This window comes from Podarcis cretensis (assembly GCF_951804945.1).
Source record: "Podarcis cretensis genome assembly, chromosome: 2".
Classification (NCBI taxonomy): domain Eukaryota; kingdom Metazoa; phylum Chordata; class Lepidosauria; order Squamata; family Lacertidae; genus Podarcis; species Podarcis cretensis.
Window position 1 is genome coordinate 10,823,675 of NC_137171.1, and position 14,007 is coordinate 10,837,681.

General features: G+C 46.8%; 1 long non-coding RNA gene across 1 annotated transcript in view; it reads left to right on the plus strand.

The window, feature by feature from the left end:
- Positions 1-299: 299 nt before the first annotated feature.
- LOC307210810 overlaps positions 300-14,007 on the plus strand; it is a 554,287-nt gene continuing 540,579 nt past the window's right edge. Inside the window, exon 1 of the long non-coding RNA XR_013836141.1 lies at positions 300-360. This is a non-coding gene — a long non-coding RNA (uncharacterized lncRNA). The remainder of the gene's footprint in view (positions 361-14,007) is intronic.

Genomic DNA, 14,007 nt, shown 5'->3' on the forward strand with positions numbered 1-14,007 from the left:
TGAAATGCTTCTCCAGATATAGATCTTCTTGTGAGGGCCTTCTCCAGGTCCCTGCTCTGAGGGTTGTGACCAAGGAGAGGACCTTTTCACTTGTGGCTCCCTGTCTGTGGAATGCTTTCCCCAATGAGGTTCACCTAGCCCCTTCATTAACATCTTTTCAGTACCAGTTAAAGACTTTTCTTTTACCCTAGACATCTGATAGACTGAGATTATGCTGTTTTGCTATTAGTATGCTGCCAAGCTATTATCCTTTGGGTTGTTTTGTTCTGCTTTTATGTGTTTATGTTTCTAATACAGTGGTACCTCGGGTTACAGACGCTTCAGGTTACAGACTCCGCTAACCCAGAAATAGTACCTCACGTTAAGAACTTTGCTTCAGGATAAGAACAGAAATCGTGCTCCGGCAGCACGGCAGCAGCGGGAGGCCCCATTAGCTAAAGTGGTGCTTCAGGTTAAGAACAATTTCAGGTTAAGAACGGACCTCCAGAACGAATTAAGTTCTTAACCCGAGGTACTACTGTATGTAACTTGTAAGTTACTTGCAGATCTTTGGGTCACAAGCAACTAATAAGTTATCATCATCGTCATCATCTCCCTCCCCCCTCTCTCTTTGCCATTTTCCCCATTGTCTGTTTTAGCTTGGAAGCTCATTGGAAGTAGATGCATGGCTATGTAGCTCCATTGTATATTGATGGCACAGTATGAATAAATTAGAAACGTATCAATGATCCACTTGTGTCTCCTTCACATTTATGAACCTCAATCCAAAAGAGAAACCACATAGAATCTTGTGGCACCTCAAAAAATTATAAATTGATTACACTGTAAACTATTCTTTGACTAGAGTGCACTTCATCAGATGCACAGAATATTATACCAGTCTGTATTTCTTGCGATACATTAACCTGACCTCACTGATAACATTTTGCCACACATATCCCTTCTCAGAGTGAGTGTGGGGTTGTGGATAGAGTCTTAGACCTAGGCCTGGATTTGAATCCCAGCTCAGCCACCAAGTTTACTGGCTCATCTTGGACCCGTCACTCTTGGTCTAATCTAGTTCACTGGGCTGTTGTCACTCATGTATGTCACTCTGAGCTCCTTGATGGAAGGATGGAGTATAAATATTATACATTGGCTAATACAAGCAAGCTGTGTGTATGCACTGGTGTATGTACACAAACACTCATTTAGATTAAAGTTTCATCACTGCGATCAATGGATTCTGCACCTGGATTGATTTATTCAAGATTTAACTTTCCCATTGTTCTCCTTAGGTTCAGTGACAGAAAATCTGGCAACCCAAGAGGGGTCTCTCTTTCTGTACATTGCTAATCTTAGCACACAGCATGTGCTCTCACTCAGCCTTTAGGAATTTCACTTGCCTTATAGGATTTGATAAAAATTAAAAATCAACAGAGCAGAGATCTCCTCAGCCAGCTCTTTTTGAACTCTTGGGTACAATTTATCCCAGCCTGCTGATTTTAAAATGTTTATTCCTGGTAGATGCTGTTTAACATCCTCCCTAGGTGCAGTTTGCAACGGAAGATGGTTCATCATCATTATGGGATATGGATGTATCACTCTGCTTCTTCCCAAATACAGAACAGAAATATTTATTGAACACTTCTGCCTTCTCTGTGCCATTAATAACAATTTTCCCCCCATCACCGTCTAGTAATGCCTCTGCATCATTGTTAGGGTTTCATTTGTTCTTGATAAAACTTTTTAAAGATCCCTTCCTATTGTCCTTAGCCCTGTCAACTCGGAGTCTTTCTCCAATACTTGTCGCTTCTCTTATTAACTTTGTACATTTCCTAATTGATAATTTATATTGATTCCTTGCCCATTCATTTCCTCATTTGCTATGCCATTTTACTTTTTTCTGAGGTTTTAACCAGAGAAAACAGTTCTGCTTTTGCTTTGAAGAAACATTTTGATCACAAAAAGGCTGATAACAGCCCCCTTACTATGTGGGTGTTTTGTTTTTTTATTGGCTACCATGTTTTCCAAGAGTATTCTAACACAATATTGGCATCAAGTAATGGCTGCATATCACCATTCATATCCATACCCATATTGTGCTATCCGTCTGTATACCCACTGTGGTCATCCGATCCTTCCTTTATTACATCTACCACTAGACAGCAGTAAGGTAAAGGTACCCCTGCCCGTACGGGCCAGTCGTGTCCGACTCTAGGGTTGTGCGCTCATCTCACTTACGAGGCCGGGAGCCAGCGCTGTCCGCAGACACTTCCGGGTCACGTGGCCAGCGTGACGAAGCTGCTCTGGCGAGCCAGTACCAGCGCAGCACACGGAAACGCCGTTTACCTTCCCGCTATAAAGCGGTACCTATTTATCTACTTGCACCTAGGGGTGCTTTCGAACTGCTAGGTGGGCAGGAGCTGGGACCGAAGGACGGGAGCTCACCCCGCCGCGGGGATTCGAACCGCCGACCATGCGATCGGCAAGTCCTAGGCACTGAGGTTTTACCCACAGCACCACCCGCATCTAGACAGCAGTAGTAGTACTTAAACTCATCCCGCATTTACTTAATATGGGCAGCATACAGAAACATACCATACTTCCAGTGGAAGAATCTCCAATTCACCCATAACTATATAGTTGAAAGGGCACATGGTTAGAAAACGTGCTCTTTTACCACCAGGGATTGTGCATATGCCAAATTAAAGAGTAACACATCTGAGTTGGTGATCTTGAACATGTTGCTATGTGCTGGCCTTGTAATATGTATTTAGTTTAACCTGATCCTACATAGCACCTAGTTTTGCCAAATCTCTCCACCCACCCATAGAGACCACCATATCCTCCTAGGAGTGGCTGTGCAGTTTCTGCCTCCACCAGTTAGTGAAAGCCACATGGGCTCCCTTTTCCCCTTCTCCACTATGTACAATTTGGATTAAATCTTAATCAGCCATGAAAGAAAATCAACAAAAGATGTAGCAGCATGTTAGTGATTAAACCACACTTTGAATGAGGAAAAATACAGCTAGGTTGAATGAAATATGAAAATACTGTTACGAAATATTTCATATAGACTCTAGCACATTGGGGTAAATAGAAAAGGAGGAAATAAGCAAGTTTGCAAAACTGATATTCTTCCCCAGGACCCCTTAAACTTGGCACAATTTTCAAGGTTGACAATTTAAACTTTTCGGTATTCATCTGAGAGTGTGATGTGGTTATAACACTTTATAAAATTTCTTAATTTCACTTGTTCCTTTATAGCCACCATCTGTGGTACTCCAGATGTTGCCAGACCACAGGTCTCATCATCCCTGCCCACTGGCCATGCTGGCTGGGGGCTGATGGAATTGAATTCCACATCTGGAGGAGTAGAAGTTCCCATTTCTGCTCTAGATACCCAGAACCTTCTGTCTTGGGTACTTTCTTGAGTCAGACCTCAAGTCTCAAGGATACCAGCGATGAAAAGCTACCCAAGCTCAGTTTAAGCCCCATTGTTTTCAATAGGATTTTCAATAGGATCTAATTTGGATTGGATGGGGGGCTTTTTTTTTTTTAGTCCCCTCCATTCCTCCCCCCACTTCTACCCCCAAGCCAGGTTAGAAACTGAAATAAAGAAGCAAAGTGAAACAAAGCAAAGTCCTGGTATACAGGATGAGGATCATCACCCAGGCGGGCATTTTGCTTGCAAACAGCCACAGCCACAAGTGGAAGCTGAAGGATGCCGTGCGCGCGCAAAGCATCCTTTCCCCGTCCCTCGCTCTCCATCCATCTCCTTGCCTACTCCACCCTTCCCATCCTCCCCCCAGCCCTGGCTCCTCTCCTGCCAAGGCTGGCCAATGCGGCCTCCCTCTCCAAAGGCCGGCCACTGTCTGCCCGCAGCAGCAGCAGCAGCAGCAGCATCCCCTCTCCCCATCACCGTGATGGAGAGACCCTTCTCCTTTCTAGCCTCGCCCTGCCTGTCTCCCTTCCAGAAACACCCCATTCCCCTCCGCGCACCCTTTCGCTGTCTGCCTGCCTGTCCCCCTCCCTCCCTCGTCTCCTTTTGTCTCTCCAGGACAGACACCGCGCTGTCTGCGAGAAACATCCTTCTCCTTCCCTCTCCCCCAACCCCCCCCCGGCTTGGCTCTCCTCCCTCCTGATGTATGAGCTGCGGAGGAAAATGTCAGGGAAGATTCTAAATTGGACACGAGCGACTGCGCGGTAGGGAGGGTGGGGCCCAGCGCGCCTAACGAGTCTTCTCCCGCCCCCCCCTCTGCTTAGAAAAGAGGGGGGAGGGAGAGGAAATGCCCCAATTCTGCATGGTGCTGGCTCATAGCTCCCCCCACCTCCACCAAGTGCCAAGCGGGGGGAAGGAGGGATCGGGCCAAAGAGGGGAGCGTGGGCGTGGATCGCCGGATAATCAAGCAAGCGGCTGCGAAGCCAAATGAGATTTTTGCAAGGTGGCGGCGAAGCGTGTTGGGGGGGGGGGGTGGAGGACGGGGGGGGGGGCAGCAGCAGCAGCAGCCCCGGGCTGCCAGCGACCGAGGCGAGCATGCGAAGAGGAGCGAGCGAGCAAGCGCCCGCCGCTGATGGATGGCGCTTTCATAACTTCCTCTGTATTAAAGTGCGGGTTCACCGCGAGGGCAGGCCCATCCATCACGCCGCTGAATGGGCCTTTGATTTGCTGAGAGCACCAGGCGCTGCGCTGGCTGTCTGCTCTGCCGGCGCGGTTAATATCTATCGCTGCAGCCGTGGGGGAGATGATGACGCGAGGAGGGAGAGGGAGGGAGGGAAGGAAGGGGGGGGGAAGGGATGGGTAGGGGGCTGGCCACGGCGGCGGCGCGGAAGGTGGCAGGAAAGATGCAAAGGCAAGGAGAGGAAGAAGGGGCTTGGCGGTGCGCGCGCGCGCCAGCGGTCCCCTTTCGGAGGGCGTGCCGCGCGGAGTTGCACACACGCAGCGCCGCCATCCCCACTTTGGAAAGCACGTGCGCATCTAGGGCAGCTTCAGGCAAACAGAGGAGAGGCGTTTGCAGCGCCAACGCCAGAAAAGCATCGTCTGTCCGCCCTACTCGGCTCACTCTGTCTCTCTGTGTGAACGATGGAAGTGCAGACATGTGTCTGCAAACGTACTAAAACCACGCGTGTCTGGGAGCCGCGGCCGTTTTGTGCAGACAAAGCGTCTCCCGTGCTTAATTTGCGGGCGCGGCGGAGGGGGGAAATGTAGGACCTCAAGTGTGGCTGCCGGCAACAAGCCCTTGACATCTAGATGCGTCCTCTTTCCCCTAAAATGCCAGATGCATGCATAGGTTTCAGTTGAACTCTCTGTAATTGTTCGGCGGTGAATGCAATGCACTCTGTACCTGCTCAAAGACATTTTCTTCCGTCCCTCATCTAGTCTCTTCAGGAGAGTGGGAATCAAGTGTATGAGAATAGATGAAAGTACCCCCCCCCCCATCTAATTAGACAGGATAATTTGTACTGTCATTTTGAAAGTGGGAGGGGGAAAACATTTAGGGGGCAAAATGTCCAGAGACACCCACAGGATGGGTTTTGTGGAGATTTCAAGGAACACATACAAAAGGTGAAAACTTCTTGGAATTGAGTCTTTTTTTTTTTTTTCTTTACAAAAAAGGACCAACACAAATTTTAGCCATGGGTTTGCCTTTTGGCAAACTACTCAGATCATGTATTTTAAGGAAGCATTTCCACATGCATGCATCTGTGGAAATTCATTCAAAAGCGACCTTGTTGGTGTAAATTATATTACATCAGTTCTGGCTCATACATTTACATATGGTCCGTGCCTGACTGATTTATGTAATGAACAAGTTTTCAGCTTCTAGTGGATTGAATGCGGTAGAGATGAGGACCCTGCAAAAATGTCCTGCCCTCACTAGCAAAGTTTGTCATCTGCATGATACCGCTGTGTATGGTTTAAGCATTAGCCAGAAGATTTTTCTAGAGTATGGCCATGGTCAGATTAGTGGTGTCCAGCTGCCCAACTGTTCCAGGACATAGATGTGCATAATACTTTCTGGATGTTAAGTAAAATAGTCCTCGAAGCTTCATAGAAAAAGATGTGGCGCAGAGGGGGTGGAGGAGAATGGTGCAAGGATTGTTGGACATAAACACAACCCTGCATTTCCCCTTGGATGCACATTGCTACACACAAATTTAGAGATGTGCCCTCTATTCAGAAAGACAGAAAAGCACAAGCCTTCTCTAACACAATGCACACCTGTCCTGCATGTAGCAGAACCTTCCACCTGCACAGTTTAGGTGAAATGCTGTGGATTTTGGCACCATTTTTTTGTAATCTGGAATTTTCCATCAGCTACATTGCTTGTTTTGCAGAGGTGGCGGTGGGAGTGAACCAGTGTTCATTTCAGAACTTTGATTTTGTTCCTCCTTCAGCACAGACAATTTGAGCTCTGTAATTACAGCACATTACATTCTTAAATTGACATGGAGCTTTTGAGCAAGGGTCTAGCTAGCCTGAAAGCTGGTTGACAGGATAAACAGCCCAGTTATCAAGAAGGCAATGTGGCAGGGTGCCATTGGTGATCTCAGATTTCAGAGTGGGGTGGTATTTTTTTTTTTGGGGGGGTGTTACGGCATGGAAAAGAAGATTCAGTAGGGTTCAAAGTCTGGCTATTCACTACCACTGCAAATGGCAATTGATTGCAAGAACATACTTCTGGGATCATGTAGGAAAAAAGTATTTAGGCATCACTGTACTTGTTTTATCAATGCACTCACCCCATCCCCATTATTTTGGTTAAAGCAATGTATGCTTGTGGCACAACAGCCTTTAAATATTCTGTGAATAAAGATAAGTGACTTCAAACACCAAGGAAGGGTGCATCTTTCCTAAATGTTGCCCCAGTGGTCTCATGAAGTTGAGAGCTTGGCAGGTTTTGAAACCTACAGAACATATGGTGGGACTTGGGAGGATTGTTACAAAGAACACCTTCCACACCACAGTTTACTGTGGATTTGGTGCTGTTCAGGCACCCAAGCTTTGTTCACATAGCACTGTCCTATTTCATACCCCCCCCCCCCGAATTTAATCCCAATGTATTCAGCATTGGTCCTTATTAATTTTTTTGTTGGATTAGCATTTTTATGTATTGTGGACAGCTAGTGTTTTAAATTTTCTTTGGTTTTAAATTCTTTTCGTGTGCTTTTTTTGTCTAGTCACTTTGAGACTTTTTACTGTAAAAAGCAACTAATACATGAAAAAAAAAATACCGTATTTTTCGCTCTATAAGACGCACCAGACCACAAGACGCACCTAGTTTTTGGAGGAGGAAAACAAGAAAAAAATATATTCTGAATCTCAGAAGCCAGAACAGCAAGAGGGATCGCTGCGCAGTGAAAGCAGCAATCCCTCTTGCTGTTCTGGCTTCTGGGATAGCTGCGCAGCCTGCATTCGCTCCATAAGACGCACACACATTTCCCCTTACTTTTTAGGAGGGAAAAAGTGAGTCTTATAGAGCAAAAAATACGGTAGTAAGAGTACAACTTCAATGTTGTACAAAGGTAATCGTTCCATCAGGGCAAGTATTTTGTCTTGCCAGACGGAACAATTCCCCTTCTCCTCCCCACCATGTGCTGTTTCAGGGTTCTCCTGACCCCCCCACCCCACCATGGGGGGTGTTTTGCAGAAGGAGAGAAGAGGAAAGCCAAGTTGCACAAGAGGAAGTCCTTGCACAGGTTTCTGCTGCTGACAGGAATGTTTAGCTGAATCTGGCCCCCCCCCAAATAATAATTTACCATTTCACTTTATTATTTTAAAATGAAGCACTTCCAGATGACCTGTTTATTGAGCATTCATCCTGATTTGTTTGAGGGGGAGGCTAGATGACACTGCGTTGAACACGGGCGGATTTATAATGGTGCAAACGTTGCACCATTGCAAGAGAGACAGAGATTTCAATGAAAAAGAAGAAACAACCCTTTAGCCCTAGTAGAAGGAAAGTTAAAAAGCAAAGTGTATAGTTTGCGTTCATTCTGATTGGACAGTGGGCAGATCCACACCATATATATATATTTACAAATTTCCAAAAATCATATAACATACTTTCTTATCTTATACAATGTTTTGGACTTCCATCAACCGCATCTGAAGATTTTTCAGTCTTTATCACTTAATCTACATTTCTTAATTTCTCTATTACTTTTAATTATCCTTAACTAATAACTCTCTTCATAATCTTCTCTGCAATACGTCACATAATCCTCCTTACAGAACTTCTTGGAGTCCTACTAGCGTAATCTGTTTATTACAATTGCTTTTCAAATAGTTCAAATATTTCCTCCAGTCCTCTGAGACTCTCTGATCCCGCAGGTTTCGGATCCTTCCTGTCATCTAATTCTGCATAGTCCATTAATTTCGTCTGCCATTTTTCTTTCATCGGTAGTTCTTCTTGTTTCCATTTCTGTGCCACATCCACACCATATATTTAATGCACATTTAACGCCCCAGAGGATCCTGTGAATTGTAGTTTGTTAATGTAACTGAGAATTGTAGCTCTATGCAGGGACAACTACACTCCCCAGGATTCTGTGGGGAGATTTGTGTGCTTTAAATGTGCATTCGTTACGCTTTAAATGCTTGGTGTGGATTTGCCCTTATTTGTGGGGAAGTTAGACACTGGGCTCATCCAGACTTCCTTTTGTGCTGTGTTTCTGGGCTTTAAAGCTCCATGTCTGAGCTTTCCCCAGGAAAACCAGAGTAAAAGGAAGTCTGGATGAGCCCAGTGCTGTGTTATCCCCACACTTTCCAGTGCATTTTCCTCCCACTTTTCTTGCTTGAGGATGCATGTTTGTTGTGCAGGATCTCCCAATCCACTGCAACTGAGATCTGAATTTGCCAGCATGCGATTGAATCCCACCCCAAAATAATGGCAGTCTGGAGGTGCCATTAGCGAATTTTCTGCATAAACAGTAAATCCAGATTCAGCTGGAAAAGTACACGGGGCGTTTTGATGAAGACGGTGCTGTGCAAGGGCTGTGCAAGACTTGTGTGCGTGAATAGCACCGAGACCGCAATGAACTGTACGTGAGCAGAGGCTAGGAAGCAGAGAACTGAGAAGGCGAGGAAGGACGGAGCAGAGGACAGGCTCAGCCACAGCGGTGTGGGCCAAGGAAGAAGGAGGGTGACAACTTAGTCTCCATTCTGAGCTGATGGGAAGACAATGAACCATAACGGGTCCATGTAGCCAATCCTGGACTCACATGGCAAGTGGTGTGCTCTGTAACAATGCGTAACAACATCACAATGCCACTGTGCCTCACAGTGGCGTAGCATGGCTTGTCAGTACCCGGGGCAAGGCAAGTAATTTGCGCCCCCTAACCCGTGGATTTGCGCCCCCTAACCCGTGGATTTGTGCCTCTTAACCCTAACCCCCAGATGTTGCACCCGGTGCGGCCAGCCCCCCTGCACCCCCCACACTACGCCACTGGTGCCTCAGGAAATAGAGAGCACATGGATGAATGTGGCCGATAAGACATCACACAGCACATGGAATGACATTGCATAATGACACATGATGTCAAGGTGGTACTGAGAGTCGAGGGCTGCCGAAGGATTCAAACAATCCACAATTTAAGGGTGGGCAGGTAGGGAGCTTTTAATTTTGGGGGGTGGGGAGGGAAAGGGACATGGCTTCATGCTAGTGAGTGAATGGCAGAGTACATTCCCCAGTGTAGAGCAGGAAGCTCGTTGGTATATTCGTTTGAATCTCTTTACTTAAGCAATCTAATCTGGCTTGTCCAGATTGGGTTTGTTCCCGGTAAATCACCTTTGTTCCCTCTTTAAAAGAATAAAGACACAACAGTCATCTATTAAAAGTAATGATAAGAAGTTTACTTACATTCAGTTCACAGTAGGTTCTCCGATGGGACGCAGGTGGCGCTGTGGGTTAAACCACTGAGACTAGGACTTGCTGATCAGAAGGTCGGTAGTTCGAATCCCTGTGACAGGGTGAGCTCCCATTGCTCGGTCCCTGCTCCTGCCAACCTAGCAGTTCGAAAGCACGTCAAAGTGCAAATAGATAAATAAGTACTGCTCCGGCAGGAAGGTAAACGGCATTTCCAGTGCGCTGCTCTGATTCGCCAGAAGCGGCTTAGTCATGCTGGCCACATGACCTGGAAGCTGTACGCCAGCTCCCTCGGCCAATAAAGCGAGATGAGCGCCACAACCCCAGAGTCGGTCACGACTGGACCTGATGGTCAGGGGTCCCTTTACCTTTACCTTTTAGGTTCCCTGAAGGCAGGCTTTAGCTTGTAAGTTACAGTGGTACCTCAGGTTACAGACACTTCAGGTTAAAGACTCCGCTAACCCAGAAGTTGTACATCAGGTTGAGAACTTTGCTTCAGGATGAGAACAGAAATCGCATGGCAGCAGCGTGGCGGCAGCAGGAGGCCCCATTAGTTAAAGTGGTACCTCAGGTTAAGAACAGTTTCAGGTTAAGAACGGACCTCCAGAACAAATTAAGTTCTTAACCCGAGGTACCACTGTACAGAAGCGAGAGTGGGTTCATCCCATGATACATCAAGATGGAATAAAACAAAGAAGGAGGGAAGATGGCTGTGTGACCAGCTCTTTTATGGGGTCTTCCAGGGTCACGCCCATCTACCTGGTCACATGCAGGGGGAGGATGCTCCCGACAAGCATGACAGGAAGTCCAGCATTAAAAATCTGCACAATTAATCCTGGCATCGAGTTAAAGCTGATTCAGTCTGCAGACTTTGTGGATTTAACATCACACCAACTTTCTTCTCCTTCCCAATTTTATTTACCATATTTTTCGCTCTATAAGATGCACCAGACCATAAGACGCACCTAGTTTTTGCAGGTGGGAAACAAGAAAAAAAATATTCTGAATCTTAGAAGCCAGAACAACAAGAGGTATCGCTGCGCAGCGAAAGCAGCGATCCCTCTTGCTGTTCTGGCTTCTGGGATAGCTGTGCAGCCTGCATTCGCTCCATAAGACGCACACACACTTCCCCTTACTTTTTAGAAGGGAAAAAGTGAGTCTTATAGAGCAAAAAATATGGTAACTTCTCATCTGATATCCTACAGGTCTGGCAGGGTTTTGAAGGGCTACACATGCCTGGAAAGCCTGTTTATTAGAAACAACATTAGAAGCTCGGTTCAAGCAGCAGGCAGTGATACTTCCTTCATAGCAGATTCAGCCAGGGGCAAAACTAGGCTTTATTTCACCTGGGTCAAAGACTGAGTTTGGCACCCCTGCCGCGCACATTTGCGCACACACATACACAGACTAAGAGACTCAGAGGCCTCCGGAGGCTTCACCTGGGGCCAAAAACCTGCTAGATCACAGCTACAGCTCTGCCTGCAACCCAGGGGCATAGGATTTATTTTAGGGGGGTCAGGTTTTATGTTGTGGGGGGCAGAACCGAGTTATGTGCAACACAATTGGTCAGTTAGTTAGTTTTTTTAATTTACTTGATTTTTTGGGGGGGCCAGCTGCCCCCTGCCCCCTCCTGGCTACACACATGCCTTCAGCTCTGAAGTACGCTTCAAGGTAAAAGTGGATTACAACCCTTGCTCCCTGGCCTGCATTGCAAACAGGAGAAAAAGCATTATATTCTCCCTCTGCATCTTTTTGCAGATTGTGAGGACAAAAGGAGTTAAAGCATGCTACTTTGTTTGCATGGCAATCCTGAGGAACAGCTCTCTGCCATGTGTCCTTCACAGGCATGTATACATAGGCAACTGTGTTTGTACACCCTGAGGCAAAAACAGGCGTTCAGAGAGGCAGACATAGACATCTTATCAGTCATGGAAATATTTGATAGGAATCCTTTTGGGAATCAAAGTGAGACTCAGGCTTTGTGCATGCTGTGTGAGTGTATGAGCGTGTGCGAGCAAGCGTAGGTGTGCGCGCATACACACACAAACCACGACAGCAAGAGTGTGTGAGCAAGCATTAGTATGCGCCCATAGCTGCCAAGGGGAAATTTTCCAGCTTAAGAATTGCAACTCTGTCCTTCACTGGGATACACGCACAGACTGCATGCCCAGGTGGCAAAGAACCACCTTTTCTCTGGATTTTTTAAAAACAGAGGTGGATAGGATCTTTTGAGCCCAGGCAAGACACTGCAAGAAGTTAAGGAAAATCTTGAATTGTGTGTTTGTAGACCACATCTTTCGGGACGCGGGTGGCACTGTGGGTTAAACCGCAGAGCCTAGGACTTGTCAATCAGAAGGTCAGCGGTTCGAATCCCCGCAACGGGATGAGCTCCCGTTGCTCGGTCTCAGCTCCTGCCAACCTAGCAGTTCGAAAGCACGTCAAAGTACGAGTAGATAAATAGGTACCGCTCTGGCGGGAAGGTAAACGGCGTTTCCGTGCGCTGCTCTGGTTCGCCAGAAGCGGCTTAGTCATGCTGGCCACATGACCCGGAAGCTGTACGCCGGCTCCCTCGGCCAATAAAGGGAGATGAGCGCCGCAACCCCAGAGTCAGCCACAACTGGACCTAATGGTCAGGGGTCCCGTTAGCTTTTTCTAGAGCACATCTTAACTCCTATATAGCCAACACAGCACCCTTGAAATCCTGTTGGACTCCAGCTCCCATCAGTCCCAGTCAGCATGGCCAATGGTTAAGGAAGATGGGAATTGTAGTCCATGTGTTGGGGGAGAGGGCAGACCATGTTTGCTACCTCTGCCTTAACTATTAACTGTTACAGACACATCCCTGGGTTTGGTAGCAACAACTTTAGGGGCAAGAGAACATAATGCCATGCCTACATAAGCTTTTTATGTGCTGACAGCTTGGGTCTTGCTGGAAGGAGGGTATGTACCATGTTGCATGGCATCCCCTCCCCACTGGAACAATATTCCCCAGTCCAGTGTACCTTGTGGGGTGATGGTGGGAAATCAGCACATCTGCCGGATGGTTTGTGGGAAGTGAGCAACATCTGGGCACTGAAACCTCTCCCCCAACCCGAGTGAACATACAACAATATGATGATGATGGTGGTGATAATACTTAACATTTCTAAAGGGCTTCCAAGTATTATACATGCTTTGATTCTGTGCAATATCTTGCTGCAGTCCTTACAACAAAGATGTAAGGAGGGTGATTCTTGGCAGCCACATCTTGCAAATTTGGGGATGGAGAAGTGAAGCTCAGAGGGAGTAGCTTCCCTAAGGCAGTCTGGTGAGCTCTTGCTAGAGGTGATAAACTAGAGGACCTTGAGCACTCCTTCTTGACAGTGTACACATGAACAGGGGGTCACCAACTTTTTAAGGTTCATGGGCACCTTTGGCTTTTTGAACAAGTGTCATGTGTGCTCCCTGTTTGGATCGCTTCCCATGGGGACAGAAAGTGTGTGCACATGCACACTTGGCTTTTCTGAGCCAGATGTGTCAAAGCTGGGTCCAGCAGAATTAGTATGAGCCTTGAAAATGATGCAGTGGCAAAAAGGAGGAAGTGGGAAAGAACGACACTCTTCCAACTTCCTCCTATGTACTTTGCAAGGAGGAGAAAGCTAACCATTTTTAAAAGAAATAAATAAAACCCTGCTTGTCATGCTCCCTTCCCAATAGCACAGGCGTCCTTTTCTCCCGTTGCTCCATGTGATGAATTCTCCCAGCTGCTTGGGCTCCTTGGTTCCATAATATGGAAGCAACTGCAGAAAGAGGCTTCAGGGCATCATTTTATTTCAGGTCGGGCTTCTTAACACTAAGAAGAGTCCTGCTGGATTAGGCCAGTAGCCCATCTGTCCCAGCACCTGCCCTAAAAATGGCTAACCAGATGTGTTTGGAAAGCCTGCAAGCCGGACATGAACACAACAGCACTCTCCCCCTCTGGCCATTTCATGCACCTGGTGACAGTGGAGGCAAGACGCATCCATCAGAGCGAAAAATCATGGATAGCCTTGCAGACCCTACAAGTGTCCCTATTTTCCAGACACAGTCCCAGATATACAGAATCCATCCCAGTTTCTGATTTTATCCCGGAATGTCCCACTTTTCCTTAGGAAGTCCCTATTTTTATCAGAGAAAT